This window comes from Spea bombifrons, chromosome 12, assembly GCF_027358695.1.
Source record: "Spea bombifrons isolate aSpeBom1 chromosome 12, aSpeBom1.2.pri, whole genome shotgun sequence".
NCBI lineage: Eukaryota > Metazoa > Chordata > Amphibia > Anura > Pelobatidae > Spea > Spea bombifrons.
In genome coordinates this window covers 3,497,638-3,513,049 of record NC_071098.1, presented here as the reverse complement: position 1 = coordinate 3,513,049, position 15,412 = coordinate 3,497,638, and the positions used below count along the sequence as shown (strand labels likewise).

Sequence of the window (15,412 nt, the reverse complement as noted above, 5' to 3'; positions counted from 1 at the left end):
TTTGCCTGTAAACACTCGGGGGGCGTCGGGAGGTGACACTCACGTGGGTGCGATCCCTGATGTCATCTAGGGAATCCGTGAGCAGTTAAAAAGTCAAGGCCAAGCAATGGCAGCTCGATGTCCCCTAAATATATTATATAGTAAAAAAAAATGCCTGTCACGCGGCTGTCGGAATCTGGCTAAAGGCGACGGTAAATTATGTCCTGATCAGACGCACGAACTCACTGTTCTCCCATAATCTGCAAGTTATTTAAAATAATATTGCAATTAATAACACTTATTTATCGTCTGCTGCTTAATCTGCATTTACATGAGAAAACAAATGAGACGCTGTGGATTTATTTTAAAGGGAGATCGCTTAAATGGTAACCCATTAGAAAGATGCTGAAGCCCCCAACTGATGACAGCCACGCTTATAGAACATCCGATATCCCCTCGTTACAGTTTCCATATACCTAGAAATGGCTGGAGAAGAGCTCACGTGAGCTAAAACTCCAACAAGGTAATTGAGATTAACCAAGTTCTGCTACACGTGTGCAAAGTTCACATATTGATATGTTAGGGGGCAGATCCGAGGCCTGTAACACGTAAACCTCAACATGTAGTGATAAGTTGTTACTGGTGAAGACTGTAATCAGAGTGAACGTATCACTTTCGTGGCTTCTGAGATGACCCGGCTGGATCGTTAGAGTGGTTTCCCCAAACTGTACTCAGCAGCTAAATGTGGTCCAGCTTATTTCTTGCAACAACTGATTTCAACAGAGATGAGGCACTTGGGGCCCTCTCTACAGACTTTATACTTCAACAAAACCCAGCTCAGCTGGCAAGTCCCACCAGGTTCATCCCAACTGATTTTTAGTGAATCCCAGTATATTTTTTCTTGTGTTATTTCCTGGGAATTCAGGAATTTTCTATCCACACTTCCATACATACTTTGTAAAACTTTCCAGCCGAGAAGAACATGAGACCCCCCCCAGCCCATTAACCAGCCAACACCTTCAGACGAAGAAGTTATCTCTCCCCTATTGTTAAGTTGCTGATTATTGTTGAAAATATATAAAATAATAACAACAACAATAATAATAATAAATTAAATATCTCCAGAACAAATCACCTCAATTGTGAAAAAGTTGAGTTTAAAGAGTGAATTTAGTTATGCTAAAAACTGTGAGAATGACAGCTCCCCATTAAATAACAATCATTTAAATGAATCTGTTTATCCTAATAATCTGTGCATTCACCCCAGACATCTGCCCGTTCACCATGGCATTCTGTCCACTCTTTGTGACCCCGAGGACTTCTCCATTAACCATGAGAACTTTGCCACTCACCTTGAGACCCTAAGAATCTACCAGAATACCCGAAGGGGCTATATCCTATTAACCCCCCAAGGATCAGCCTTTACACCCTGAGACTGGACTATACGCCACAAGACTCAGACCATAAAGTTCCCAAACGTTATTTAATACTTGTTTTTACTACATTTTCTCTTTCATCTCTTTGGGATTTCTGGCAAAAAGGAGTGGCATCATATTCACTACGCAGAAAATAAATTAATAGCTGGAAAAGAAAGACCAAGAGGAATTTAACCCAGCCCAAGCAATAAATGCTAGTTAATACCCAACCTTAATTGCAGTTTTTCAAAGTGAATTGATCAAAGTGCACACAATAAATATAAAAAAGGGAAATATATGTGCGTTCTGTTAGCATGTGAGATCCTAGAATATTTATATACAGTGATATAATGAATGATGGAAACACAGTGAAACTCACCAGTAGAGAGACGCAAACAAGTTAAACAAGTTTTTTCCCTTTTAATTAAACATTGAGCAATTATTAGCCTGTTGGAGTGGAGCTGTATGTATCACAATCCACAATACAATAGAAGTTGGAATGTTGGCTTCCTGCATAAAACAGGGTGAATGTGAAGTGAAACAGTGCGGCATTGTATATCGCTGAGAAGTATGTATACATTGTTCTCAAACCCCAACGTCTCGGCTACGTCTATGCCCTGTACTACACAGGCTGGTGAACCTAGGGTGCCAGTAAATCTCTAGAGCCCTCATATTTTGTCAGGGCAACCGGCGATGCCTGCTCTCAGGCAGGGATCTGGTCAACGACTGCTACGCCTTTAAGCAACGCGGTAATCGCTAGAGAGGATCTTAACTACATCCCCTCTACTTGTGAGCCCTGTGATAAGGGTAGCCGGGAAACTCTACAGCTCAGAGAACACCTGGTTTGATATTGGTGGCCATTAGGTGGTAGATAAGTATAACAGCCTCCCAGAAGAGGTGGTAGAGGGTTTTAAACATGCATGGGATAGGCATACGGCTCCTGAATCTAAGACGAGACCAACAACTGATTAGGGTTTACAGAAGGAAAAATGTACAACTAGATGGGCCGAATGGGGCCGATCTGCCGGCAGGTTCAATGTTTCTATGAGTGCGACTACTGTGTAGCCATAAAAAAGCAAACGGAAAGACAGACAAAGGGCAGCGTCTGCCTTCTCTGTATAAAGAGGTCCCTCAGCGAGGTGCTCAACCACATCCTTGCTTCTGTGTGTTCATTTTAACTGCCCTGTGGTTGGCAGCCTGCATGAACACGGCTGAAGACGCTTCAATGAAGCCCTGAAGGATGGACTTACAACTGTCCACTCCACTTAGACATGAAGGTCAACGATCCCAGAAACATGGGAGGAAAAAAGAAAGCCCCTGGAGCTACAGCACTGAGAAAAGCATCGCACATCGCGAGGCCCTGCAGCTCCTCTCAACCTGACCTTCATGCTTGTCGCTGGCTCGCCGGAGGCCTGCTCTCCCATGCGTTCCTGGAGAGCTAAACCATCCCATATGGTGGCCAATATGGTAACAATATGGATTAGGTCTTTCATCGCATCCGCAGCAGATGTGTGTGACATCCCAACCTATGGCCCCGGCAATCTAGAATTTTCAGCCGGTAGCCAAGGAAGCCTAACTATAGACAAACATGGCCATTAACCATTACTAGTACCCAAAAAACATGGATTCAGAGGTGTAGACACAGATTTGATGACTAGTACCGGAAAAGTAGTGCTAACCTTAGAAGGACAAAGATGAAGAGCTCTAACACCAAACTCCACAAGGGCAAACACCTGGGCCCATATCTCCCCCAAAGGGAGTTGTAGCTCTGTAGAGCCTCAGGGGCCACAGACACGTTACTGGTCACCTTAAACATTTGTTGCCACCGCGTCAGATCGTGTTCTACCACCTTTCCATGAAATAATGACGGAAGTCATAGGCCAGCCACAAAATCGGCTTCCAGGCATGTGAGAACCTTTGATAACACTGACTCAACTTCAAACTAGTCCAACTTTTGGGTTGGACTAGTAGCTTTGTGCTTTAGGACAAGTAAATTTAACCCAAAATGTGGCTGTATTACAGCCCTGGCTCACATGTACACAGAAATATTAATAAAAAAACCTGGGGACCATTAGAGTGTTAGAGTGTTAGTCCTAACAACCCAAACCCGTCAGAATTTACATGTAACATTTATTTATCTTTAATGTTCTTTCGAGCATGTCGCATGATGCTCGGTGTGGAGCGATTTAACCCTATGACTACTTATATGAGCAGCAGACAGAAAGTATTTACAGGTGTATGGAGCACCTTGGTGGTAAAGGCACTATCAATACCGCTTTTTAACTCAATAAGTACTTGTGTGGTGTAAAGAGCTTTGCTTGCCCCCCTGGCACACACAAGGTTAATGGGCAGTAGAGCTTTTCGCATCAGTAGGTGACTCTGGAAAGAATTCTCTCAGATGGTTCATCTTTTGTCGTTCCACGATCATCTCCTGCTCAGCTTCTTGCTGGAACGCAAGGACATCACAACGGGGGCCTCATTAAACTGACCCCTAACACTCAAAGGTCATATTGGATCAATGTATTTTTAATTATTTATATTACTGTAGCCCCCCCCCCCTTCGGAAGCAACACATCCACCAATCTGCCCCAGCCCCATCACAAGAAACTTCAGTGGAAAATGTTTTCCTAGTTTAATTTACCCAAATATAATAATGTTGGAACGATTCTGTATCCTGAATGATGGATTTATGTCAGTGTACCCAAACACGGACATTTGCATGTGATTTGTTAAAGTCTAAAGTGCTAATTTTATGACTAAGCTTTTCCTCATTCTGTCGCTTGTCCTGGCAACAAAATACATGACAAGGGGCAATTCTTCAAAACAAATGCCCCTGTTAAAAGAGCAAATGAAAAACGGGACAGTAATGCTGCTCGGCCTACGACGCTCCATGAGGAATGAGCTGGGGCTGGGTAACACAGACACTGTTAGTCAACTTGGCCATCAAGTCTTTGGCAAGCATGGCTGCTACCCGGAATATAATGATATTTATACATACTGGCCATACAGTACCTACATGGTGATGATTTCATTTATTCATTTTATTAATTGAGTGTTTGTCGGGCAGTAATCTGTTCATATGGCTGTATTCAACCTCAGCTGTACTTACATGTTACTCTTATCTCTACTGAGTGAAACATGAAGACAATCAGCGTCACGTTCCCCAAACGGGTCAGATTTCCATGACATTACTGATGCTATCTATCTGGCTGAGGACACTGCTGGGGTCTGTCGTGTTGTGGTTAAGACATATTGATCAGTATTGGCAATAGGTTTTTAAGATCTATACAGCGTTTATATCGAGGCCCGGAGACCAATGAAAGGCTCTCTGGCTCTCGGTAAACAGGGTGATTACCTGTTACGCACACACCTTGTCCTCCCTGCATCATAACAGCTTCTACCCATTAAATTAATGTATTACTATTATGAAAATAATATTAAAAATAAATACCTTCACACTACAGTTGAGGCTACTTCATGAAATATGTATAAGGGTGATATCACCTGATCACAAACACTATTTCTTGGGGTGGGGAGGATAAAACAACTTATTATTTTGTTGCAAAGACCTATACACAATTGTCATTGTCAACGTACTGTGCTGTCATTAGAAATTATATTTAGAAGACTTTTTTAGCATTTCCATGTTATTTCACATATATTGAGTTATTTAAATACCCAGTATTCAATAGGCAGTGACAGTTCAGGCGTGTGAAATTATATTGTATTTAACGTAATTATATATCATAAATAGAATCCAACCTTACCTTTGAGAAACGATATGTCCATTCCAACCTGATACACCTTGAGTAGCTTCCTCTCTCCTCCTTAATTATGGACGGGGTTTAATGGATTTCTACGCAAAGGGACAAAAGAGATACAGGTCATGGCTTTGTAAACACAACCGCATAAAATATACCAATTTCCACACCCATGTATCCAACGTGGCTACAAAATGATGGCTTTCATATAATTTATGGTAAAGTAAGAATTCCTGCAACGCTTCTTACAGTCCCTACATCCAAAGGGTCTGACAAAACTCTGACATTGTATATTTCTTCATGCCAATGGCCGCACCAGATCACGGCTGCTCGTTTCTCTGCTACTGCACACCTTTCAAGTTTTGTAAAGCAGATCATGCGATTTTTTTTTTGTTTTTTACACAAAGCATTTTTGAGGATAAGTTTAAGATTTGTTTAAACTCTTTTGACTGACAGTTTAAAGTTTTGTGCAAATATGTAACTGAAAAAAGCATGTATAAGTGCACAAACTGTGAAATCTCATATTAAAATACCCACAACCGATGCTTATATAGAGTGGATACATAGTATCCGTGCGCACAAAGTAAAAGGACTTCTAGAATGTTTTCCTGCGACTTTAGTTTTGAATGTAATGTGTGGATCATACACTTGTTATAGCCAAGGTTTTAGGGCGTTTGTCAGCTTTTCATAATATTTATCAATGAGAGAATGTCAGGTAAACACTTTTGTTAACAGTCAAATTAAGTTGTAGAGTTCATCAAACAATATAGTGGTTTCAATGGAAATTGCCAAAAGGGAGTAGAATTTCCTTGTTCTTGGTCTAAGAAATCCGGCAGCCAAAACCGGTTACCAAGTTCTGGTCTCCAACTGCGTGTGATTAATATTACATCGGCCTGTCTCTTCTCCATAACACGTGGAGCTATGTGATGAGTAAAAAGCCTGGCAGGTACCATATATTGGTGACGTCAGGGAGTTTTCAGCTCCTTGACGTCGTACATCGTGAAGAGCCAACCTCAGGGAGCTTCTGCTGCAAGAAGAGCTTGGCCAACCCTGTATAATGTATATTTAAACCTGTGAGAGTTATTCAGTCTCCTTGCCCATTCAATTCTACATTATACAGGACCAGCTCAGCCCTTCTCGCTGGAGAAACCCATCAGTGTCGGTCCTTTCTAATGAATCGTGGAGTGAGGGAGTTGAAACCAAAGCTCTCCTGCCAGTTATTTTAGTGAATAAACTCCATAGACTCTCCAAACTAGAAGCCTGAGGAATACCACTAAGCCTCACCAGAAACCAGTATATTTTTTCTGCTGGCTGGTGAGGCTTAGTGGTATTCCTCAGGCTTCTAGTTTGGAGAATCTATGAATTCCAGGCACTCAATGAGTCTTCCAATGTATATTTACCAATTATATCAACTATCCATCTGATATCAACTATCCATCTGACCAAGAAAAGAGCAGACAAACCCATACTGACAAATAACTCTCTGACGGAACTGTGTCAACCCAACAGGTATATAACATGTAAGAATACGATATACGCTAAATGTAAACCACATGAGAAAATACACACAAAATAGACTTTCTTAGCTGTTTTCGAATAATACCTAAAAGTATGCATTATTGAACATTAAAGAACATAATCAGACATTCGTCGGGATTCCTTTAGATTCAGCAATAATGATTTTCCGTTTTCCACTCTACATATTCATAGTGGGTCAAATTTGAATTTATCTGGACAGGCAGCCCCTCTTTGAAACAGACCCTCAGCACAAAAAAACCATAGGAAAGCTGCTAATTGTTAAAAAAACAAAAGGTACGGCTTAGATTGATCCAGATAGGGATCCTGCCAAAAGTGGAGCCAAATGTGTGAGCGCTGCTACCGGGAGACCTTGTGTCATTTTAAGCAAATATTGTGGGGTTTCCATGACAATCCCTGTTTTGAATATCCAACAAGCAACATTTTGAAAAAAAGCCCTTCCTGTTTGCCTTTCAATAACTACATTTTAATAAATTCAACCTTTTTGGAAAAAAAAAAAGAATTCAGTAGTTGTGTGGGAGGTCAGTTTAATCTCTTCGGCGGCTTAAAGCAATATTTATTCACAGGATCTCATTATATCCAGCAATATTTTAGTATAATGTAACAATGAAGGGCAGCTGCACAGGAGTTCCTCTACTTTGTGTACGAACTTGGGGTCCAAGGGAAATGAGTTAATTACCCCAGGGAGCCTCAGAGAGCCACTAAGTGACATATACAATAAAAACAGAACTTGGGGGTAGATAAGAACCACTGGGCCCATCTGGCCCGCCTGGTTTTTTTTTTTTCCTAAAAATACCTATGCTTTCAAGGCAAATCCAAGAAAATGCTGCAGAAAAAAGTATATGATGTCTGATTCAGCTGTCAATATAAAATACTGATTAGATTACGCATAAAGGACTGGTCATGGCTAAAAACAACTAAACGTGAATGTTTCTTTATCAGTGACCCGAGTACCAACCAATAGCTCGTTAAGGAACTGGAGCTAATTATGGCCACATTTTATTCTTACAAATACGCAATCATAAAATACTAATCTGAATTTTTTAATAACTTCCTTTTGAATCATGCAGGTAAACTATTTGCTAATCAAAAAAAATAACATATATGTATATGTATGTATATATATATATATATATATATATATATATATATATATATATATATATATATATATACATACATACATACATACAGTACAAAAGTTTTGAGGTGAGAAAAATGCTTACAAAATAGACATGTTAATAGTTATTTTTTAACATTTAACAAAAGTGAGTGAACAGAAGAAAAATCTATTATTTGGTGTGGACACCCTTTGCCTTTAAAACAGCATCAATTCTTCTAGGTACACTCGCACCAAGTCAGGGATTGGTAGGCACACAGTTAGGTGTGTGATTAAATAATTATACCAAACAGGTTCTAATTATCATCAAATTAATATGTAGGTTGAAACACAGCCATTAACAGAAACAGTAGTGTAGGAGGAATACAACTAGGCGAAGAACCAAATTCACTAAAATGGCGAGGTTGCTGAAGACAGTTCCATGGCAAGACTGAGCACAGCAGCAACACACAGGGTGCTTATACTGTGTCAGCAAGGTCTCTCCCAGGCAGACATTTCAAGGCAGACAAGGGGCTCACACTGGGGATACTGGTGCCACCATAGCAGGTATCATATCAAGTGTTCTGGGTCTTACAACAATAAGGATAATGAGCTAGTTAAAGTTGTCATGAAGACTATGCATAGTACATATAAGTATGTGCTGTATGTATAGTACAAAGTTACAATATCCGAGTTTCTAGGCAACATTTAATAAAGTAGACCTGTAAAGGATCAAAGCCCAGACAATGACCCAGTCTCTTCCATCCCTAAATCAAGTCACTCTAGGCTCAGCTTGGCAAGACATGGCGAAGCCAGGCTCACCGGCCACACAAAGAACATCCTTATGGAATCTCACAAGGACCAAAATACTACAGAAGAGGCTCCTACGCTACGTCTTCCTCTCTTGATAAACCAGGCCTAGCCAGCCATTGGGCTTGAGGAAAATTGTGGAAATGTAGCCGGAGATCTTCTTGCGGGGAGTTTTTTCAGTTGTTTCTGAAAGGCTTGTAATAAGTTCCTGACTGAGATGGCACTCATATAGTCAAACATGTACATGATATGCAATTTATACGAAAAAATATATATGGTGTCTGTGCGTTCAACAAAAAAAAAAAGTTTTAGAAAAACTTTAGCAGAATCTCGCTTGTATTTACTTTGGCAGATGAGAAAGAAGACAGTGGCTGGGAAATAAGCAAACAACATTACAAAGGGCTGAGAAAAACCAAGAGAAACGACCAAACATTCCCTCCTTTCTTAATGCTGCAAATCTGGGCTTTCTTGCGCAAGGCAGGACTGGGCGGAACCTAAATTCCACCTTGATTTCTTACTCTTTATTTACTATAAATACAGATTAGCACAAAATGAATGTGCTTCTTTTTTTATTATTATTCCCACACCCCTTTCATTTCTGGGACACCTGCTCTTTACCTAAAAAGGAGAATAAAAGGAGATGCGACAAAAAAAACCACCGACGGATTCTGAAACAGAATGAAAAACCTACAAAACTTTCAGCAAACGAAGAAGAAAAATATGAAATTACAATATTTCAAACCGTGCATGCCATGGTTGGCTGGGGGAAGTGATTTTCTGTCGCACTGATTCTAATGAGCACTTGCTATGGAGAAAGCTCCTTAAGAGCAACAGAATGTGAGAGCTGCAAAGAAAATGGCCTCCTCCACTCATCTTAAATAATCTCAAAATAAAACACTAGTTTGAAAGCGTGTGTATTTCCGGATATAGATATATGGAAATTCTGGGTAGAATGAAGTGAAAAAAGCTAGTGGTTCTTTGTGTGGGAAGGGATATTCAATTAACTCATCCCAAGTGAGAATCTCTCCTGAGAGTTTTATTGCACCTTTGAGATTTTTAAGGTATCAAAGGGTAACCATCTTACAACTAGGGTTGCCAGAGTGACCATTTAAAAATGGACACCTATGAATTTTATTGCCTGAAATTATGGAAAATGTATACACTGAATTAATTGAATCGTATCAAAGTCTGCTCTTTGTCTTGTACAGCAGCCTGGTTGTGGTTCTCAATGTATACAGACACTGTATATATACATTATATATATATATATATATATATATATATATATATATATATTTACATATATATATAGAACCGATGGTTTTCTTTAATAAATATTCCTTTTTTAAATCTGTAAAATACTCTAAAGAATCCTTCAAACATACTCAGGAGGTAAACATTTAAAAAAAAAAATGTGATGAATGATCTAACACATTTAAACTGTTGAAGTTTGCAGAAGATGGGCCGCGAGTTCTTGCAATGAGAGGGTTAAAAGCCATTTAAAAAGGGATCCATCTGACTCTGTCTCTTTTTTTCCTGACAGTCTCCTGGGATGTGTTTACATCTCACTGGTACCTGTCTGGGATATAAGTCTCGGAGTCCCCCCGTCTTGTCACCTGCAAGCTGATTATACGGTCTGCTGACATGGTTCCTGTTTTGGGTCTTTCTTCGGCTCATTGAAGTCCCCTCTGTAATTGTTAACTTTAACTAATCTCCGAAATATGGCTTGCTCTTTGCTTTCCTCTGATGTTCTTTTGGCTGTTTGGGGGTTTGTGGTCCAGCGCCTCTGTTTTGTGGATTAAAAGGCACAGAGTAATGCCCTTTCAATTAAGGTTTGCGACGTGGGGAGACTCTTTCAAACAGCCAACAAGTTAATCTGAGCCGAGTACCGGAAAGGGTTAATGGACGTGAAGCGGCTTCTGTTGCATTCATTCCCCGTCAGCGTCTCCTGCGCCGCTCTGCCTGTCACTTTCCCAAACACGGGCCACACATGAAATGCCTGTGGGAATCTGGCTGAAGGACAGGCACACTCCATCCTGGAAGATTCGGAAGGGTTTTTCCCCCAGGTGTAAATTTAAATGACTTATCAACAGTTCCTCGTATTAGAGTTTCCAAAAATGAAACACATTGTTTATTGCTGTTATTTCTGACATTTCGTTTTTTGGCTCGCGCCGGGCTTCAGCTTCTGTATTTAGAGGAATAAAGCGAAGCCAGAGCCGGCCTCATCCCAGTTACTGCCTCCTGCGGCCCCCCGAGGGTCCGCAACTGGATTAAGGAAAGTGATGGATTAATTTACCCTTTTTGCTGAGCTGGGGCAAGTTCAAACATCTCAGTGCCGTGACCTCAGCTGTTCCTGCATTACATCACATTATTCATGAATTACCCTGAGAAGAGTCGGTTTAGTCGGATGTTTATTGTATTTTTGGGCTGCCTCTACAGATCGGGTCAGCTGTACCTTAGACTCACCTGGGGCAAAAACCCTCGTGAGTTACCCCGGAGCTGAATTTCTGACCCGGTCTAAAGTGACGTAAAAGAGAACTGGCTTTTAGGACTTTACTTGGGACCCAAAACTTGTTAATTAGGGGATAAACCCCCAAGACCTAGGGATTCGAATACTTCGGCCATAAAGCAGAGCCTTGGTGTGGTGCTTAGTGTGGTGGCCTAACGGAGGGTTTCCCACGTTCGCTGTAACATTGGACTCCATGATGCTTCCATTTATTATAAAGTTCCCCACCCGAATGAAATAGAAAGCGGACAAAGGTTTCCTTTTAACACATGTTAAATGACTATATTCATCCGTGACGGGGGCACTTGACAGCCAGTGAAGATGCCGCGGATAACAGGGTGTTTGTGTTTTTTTCCGGCTCTGAGAAAACTAAGCCATATCTCACTGTCCCTCCTCAATCAATAGCACAGAATGGAGCTCAGGCAGCGAACATGGCAGGGAACAGAAATCAATGAGTCCTGGCAGATCGGATCCCTTTAACTTCCAGGGATCAGTAACTCGGACAGAAATCAATCCTTCGGCTGCTAAGCAGCCCCCGAGAGGCCGCAGGAAAGAAAGGAGGAAGTAATAGCTCAGCCATGAGGTCCAGACAGCGATAACTGGGGATGCCAAGCCAGGCATTTGCCACTTAACCTATTCGGCGCCACTGGGACGCTTCTCAAAAGGTTCATTCTTTAATTGCCGGCAAGGTGTGCGACGGGTTTTTGAAGTCTCGCTGGGCTACCCTTCTCTTGAAATAACTTAAAAACAATTTTCTGAAAAAGTAACAAAAACGTTCTTGCTGCTGGGCCAATGGCGCATCGTAATCCCCACTAGAGTGCCGGCGAGGACTCCACGTCGGCCTGAGACACATACTCGCCTCCCACGTACTCACCACCACAGAAAACCAAATATCAGAGTCAATATCAACGCGCCCTACCAGTATTGCCACAAAATTAATTATAAAGTGCAATCATAGCAATCAGAGGCTAAAAAAACATACGAATTACCCAACCTTTGAATAACAAGTAAAAATTCCAACTTTATGAGTGGATATGTTAATATTTAGGTGTGACCTGTAAAAAATTGGGAGTTGGGAATCCAAATTGCTTCCATGGCACAATTAGTGACTTATTTTCCAAAGTTCATACCACGCAGGAACCGATCTAATGAATAATTTCATGACCGCAAATCAGCCCGGGGGCCGCTGGGATTGATATCTAATGTATCGGTTTGTCTTAGTCCGTCGATTCTCGTCTTGTCGTTCCCCTTGAATGTATGTATTGTATTAGGCGCTGCGTAAATGGTTGGTGCTATATAAAGAAAAGTATAATAAATAATAAAGATGGGAGGGTAGTGATCCCCTGCGCTAAAGCTTACAATCTACTGAGTGGATGTTTTATAGAGAAAGCGTTTACAAAAGGAACACAATCAGCAACACAGTAAGTGTGAAAAATGGCGGATTCTGCCAGCCAACAGCACAACTTGGGCGTTCTACGAGTGTCGTGTCTAAGTAGTCTCCAAGGGGAGAAACTAAATTCAATGCTAGGTGATTGAGGCTAATATTTCGATACCAAGCTTCCCATCCCTTCTCATCATATGCTTCTTCAGTCTGGAAACCAGTACTGTCTAGGTATATCACACAAGCTATAGAATGCTATGGCGCATGGCCGGGCCTCATCTAATGCGATAAAAGTATAGATTCTTGACCCCCAGCTTCCCGCAGGTTTAATGGCTTCTTCCCTAGGACAGATCTGGGAAGGGACTTGGCTGACGTGGTACCTGACAGGTTCACCTAAGGTCTTCAAACACACAATAGTAACAAAGAAACAGAAATCTTAGGTTGAAAAAAGACCTAAGTCCATCAAGTTCAACGCTTCTACCAATCCTTCCTGCTTTTGATCCAAAAGAGGGCAAAAAAACACCCCAATTAAATTATTATTCGAATTTTGCCACTTAGGGGGAAAATATTCCTTCTTGACTCCAAAAGGCGATCAGATTTCTCTTGGATCAGAATAACACAGGGTAGACGTTAGACAATGAAGAAGATAAACCTGTAGGAATCTATGTAAAAAAATGAAAAATGTACCAAAAATACACACTAAATATATGTTTCACGGGGTGTTTGAATGAAAATTCCGTGATAGAATCTCTTTACCGATTCAGATCATGGGCGCTCGCTAATCTCTGATCCAGAAGGTTAAACTTTTTTTTTTGGCATCGGCTGAATGATAAAAAGATTTATGGTTTTTCTTTTTTAATCCAGATGCTAAAAAAAGAGCTATTATAAATTTATAAAAACTGAAAATCCGTCCAAAAGCAGAATCTGCGATTTGATCTGTTGTGGCATGAAAATGTTTTTTCATTGCATTTTTTCTTCCTGATGTCATGAGTTTTATCCTTGTTCTGGGTACGCCCGGACGGCAGGTATTTATTGTACACAAGTAGAGCAAACACACACACAATTAAAAAACAGGATTGGTAAATATTTAAATTAATTAAGGTTGGCATCTTTCTTTCTCCTTTCTTTCCACATCTCTGCCTCCCATTGGCTGGTTCGTGTGGTTGTTTGTGCAGTGTTCCGTCAGGTGTGCCTGCTTCTAGAACGTAGGTGTGTATCTGCGTTCCGAGTATATGTGTGTGCGTAATGGCGCAGGAGTAATCTGGTGTTTAGCTCTCGCCGTGCTTCTGTGGCGTAACATGATGACGCTGGAGTACGCAGGTATAGCGGTGACGCTGTGAACGTGCGCATAAAAGTTTGTGTACAAGTGAGGGTTCTGTGTCAGTAAACACTGGTGTGTATACCAGGTGTGAATATACACAAGTGTATGTTGTGCATGCGTACACAGGAATGCGTGCATTAAGTGTGCATATGAGTATGAGTGACGAATGTGCGCAGGAGTGTGTGCAGTGAGTGGGTGTAGGAGTGTGTGCAGGAGTGTGTGTAGTGAGTGGACGTAGGGAAATTTGCAGTGAGTGTGCGCATTCAGCATGCACTGGGGTGGGGGTACTTTTCCCACCTGGGCAGGTACCGGGCTGCACCCCGCAGGTAGCCCTGTTTCTGCTGCTACCTACCTACTTTATTTAATTCTTGGATGAGTTTCTAAGGATCTTTGCCAAAAACAATCAACTCTGGGGAACTGACTAACATAAAATACAGAGGGTGTGTCGCCATGGAGAGGCCCCGTATCCACGGAAACCGCCACCTTTTTACATTCGCCCAGGTGTAACTAGAAGCTTTCAGGGCAGCTGGCGAATTCAACAGCAAATACAGAGCAATTGGGTTATTAATTAAACATGGAGCCCAGAGAGCAGCCCACAGGTAACACGGCAGCTCCCATTAACCCCTTCCCTTTCCTGAGTAAATATAACAGCTGATTCCAGGTTTTTATACCTATACAGGATGCCTGCAGGGCATGGTTAGCTTAACTACTTGAGTGCCAGGTTGTTGGTAACAGACTGCCACGTATGTGCCACGTAATAGGTTACTGAGGGGCAACATCACCTTGGTATCATTCTCATTACAACGAGCCACGGCTGAATACTGGAATACAATGTGATCAGGAAAAGGTTCCAATGGTTTCTTGATCATATGGCATCTCCTACATCACGTCAATGGTCAGCAGGGAGGCACCTGGGCAACGGAGGGCTAGTGAGGGTCTTTGTAAGTCCCCCAGCCTGCCAGAAAGCTCTATAGGTGCACAGGTAACAAAGCTGATTGGCTCAATGGCTACTGGAGTGTCTATAAACCATTCCATAAAGCCATTTGGCAACAATGTAACACGGGATTTACAGAAGGCACATTGAAGGGTTTCTTTCTCGTAAGTTTGTTCCCAAACTCTCATCATCCTGACTTAACAAGATGGGTTATGCCAACGTGGCAAGCTCTTTTGGGGCTCCACTTTTGGTCTATGCCAGCTACTCGGAGGTATTTGCGCCGGACACTGGGTGGTACAAAGCCCAGATACACTCCTTTCCGCTGGACTTTGACTGACAAACAGGAACGCTGGAGAGAGCCGGGCCCTGTGCACATTCTTCACACGCTTTTATAAGAAAACAGTAAATTCCTCAAAACCAGCAATTTTACAAAACAAAACAGAAAAAAAGCTGTGAATGTAGAAAGAGGGCGAGCCTCCAACACGCGTCCTCTCCGTGCAGCCGACCGGATACGAGCCGCGCGGCCTTATATCTCGTCCAAGAATATTTTTCTTACTTCTCCCTATCTTTCGTTGATTGAATCTGATTGGCCATTTCACACTTATTGTCAAAAAAATATAAAAAAAAATGCATTGGGGAAACTGTGAAAAGTTGTAAAAAAAAATTAAAA

The 15,412-nt window shown here is 41.5% G+C and overlaps 1 protein-coding gene across 2 annotated transcripts in view; it reads right to left on the bottom strand.

The window, feature by feature from the left end:
- Positions 1-15,412, bottom strand: part of CASZ1 (castor zinc finger 1) — a 128,391-nt gene that overhangs the window by 95,345 nt on the left and 17,634 nt on the right. For both annotated transcript variants that reach the window (XM_053451990.1, XM_053451989.1), the window contains exon 2: positions 5,162-5,250. The gene's annotated coding sequence lies outside the window, so the exon portion shown is untranslated. The remainder of the gene's footprint in view (positions 1-5,161; positions 5,251-15,412) is intronic.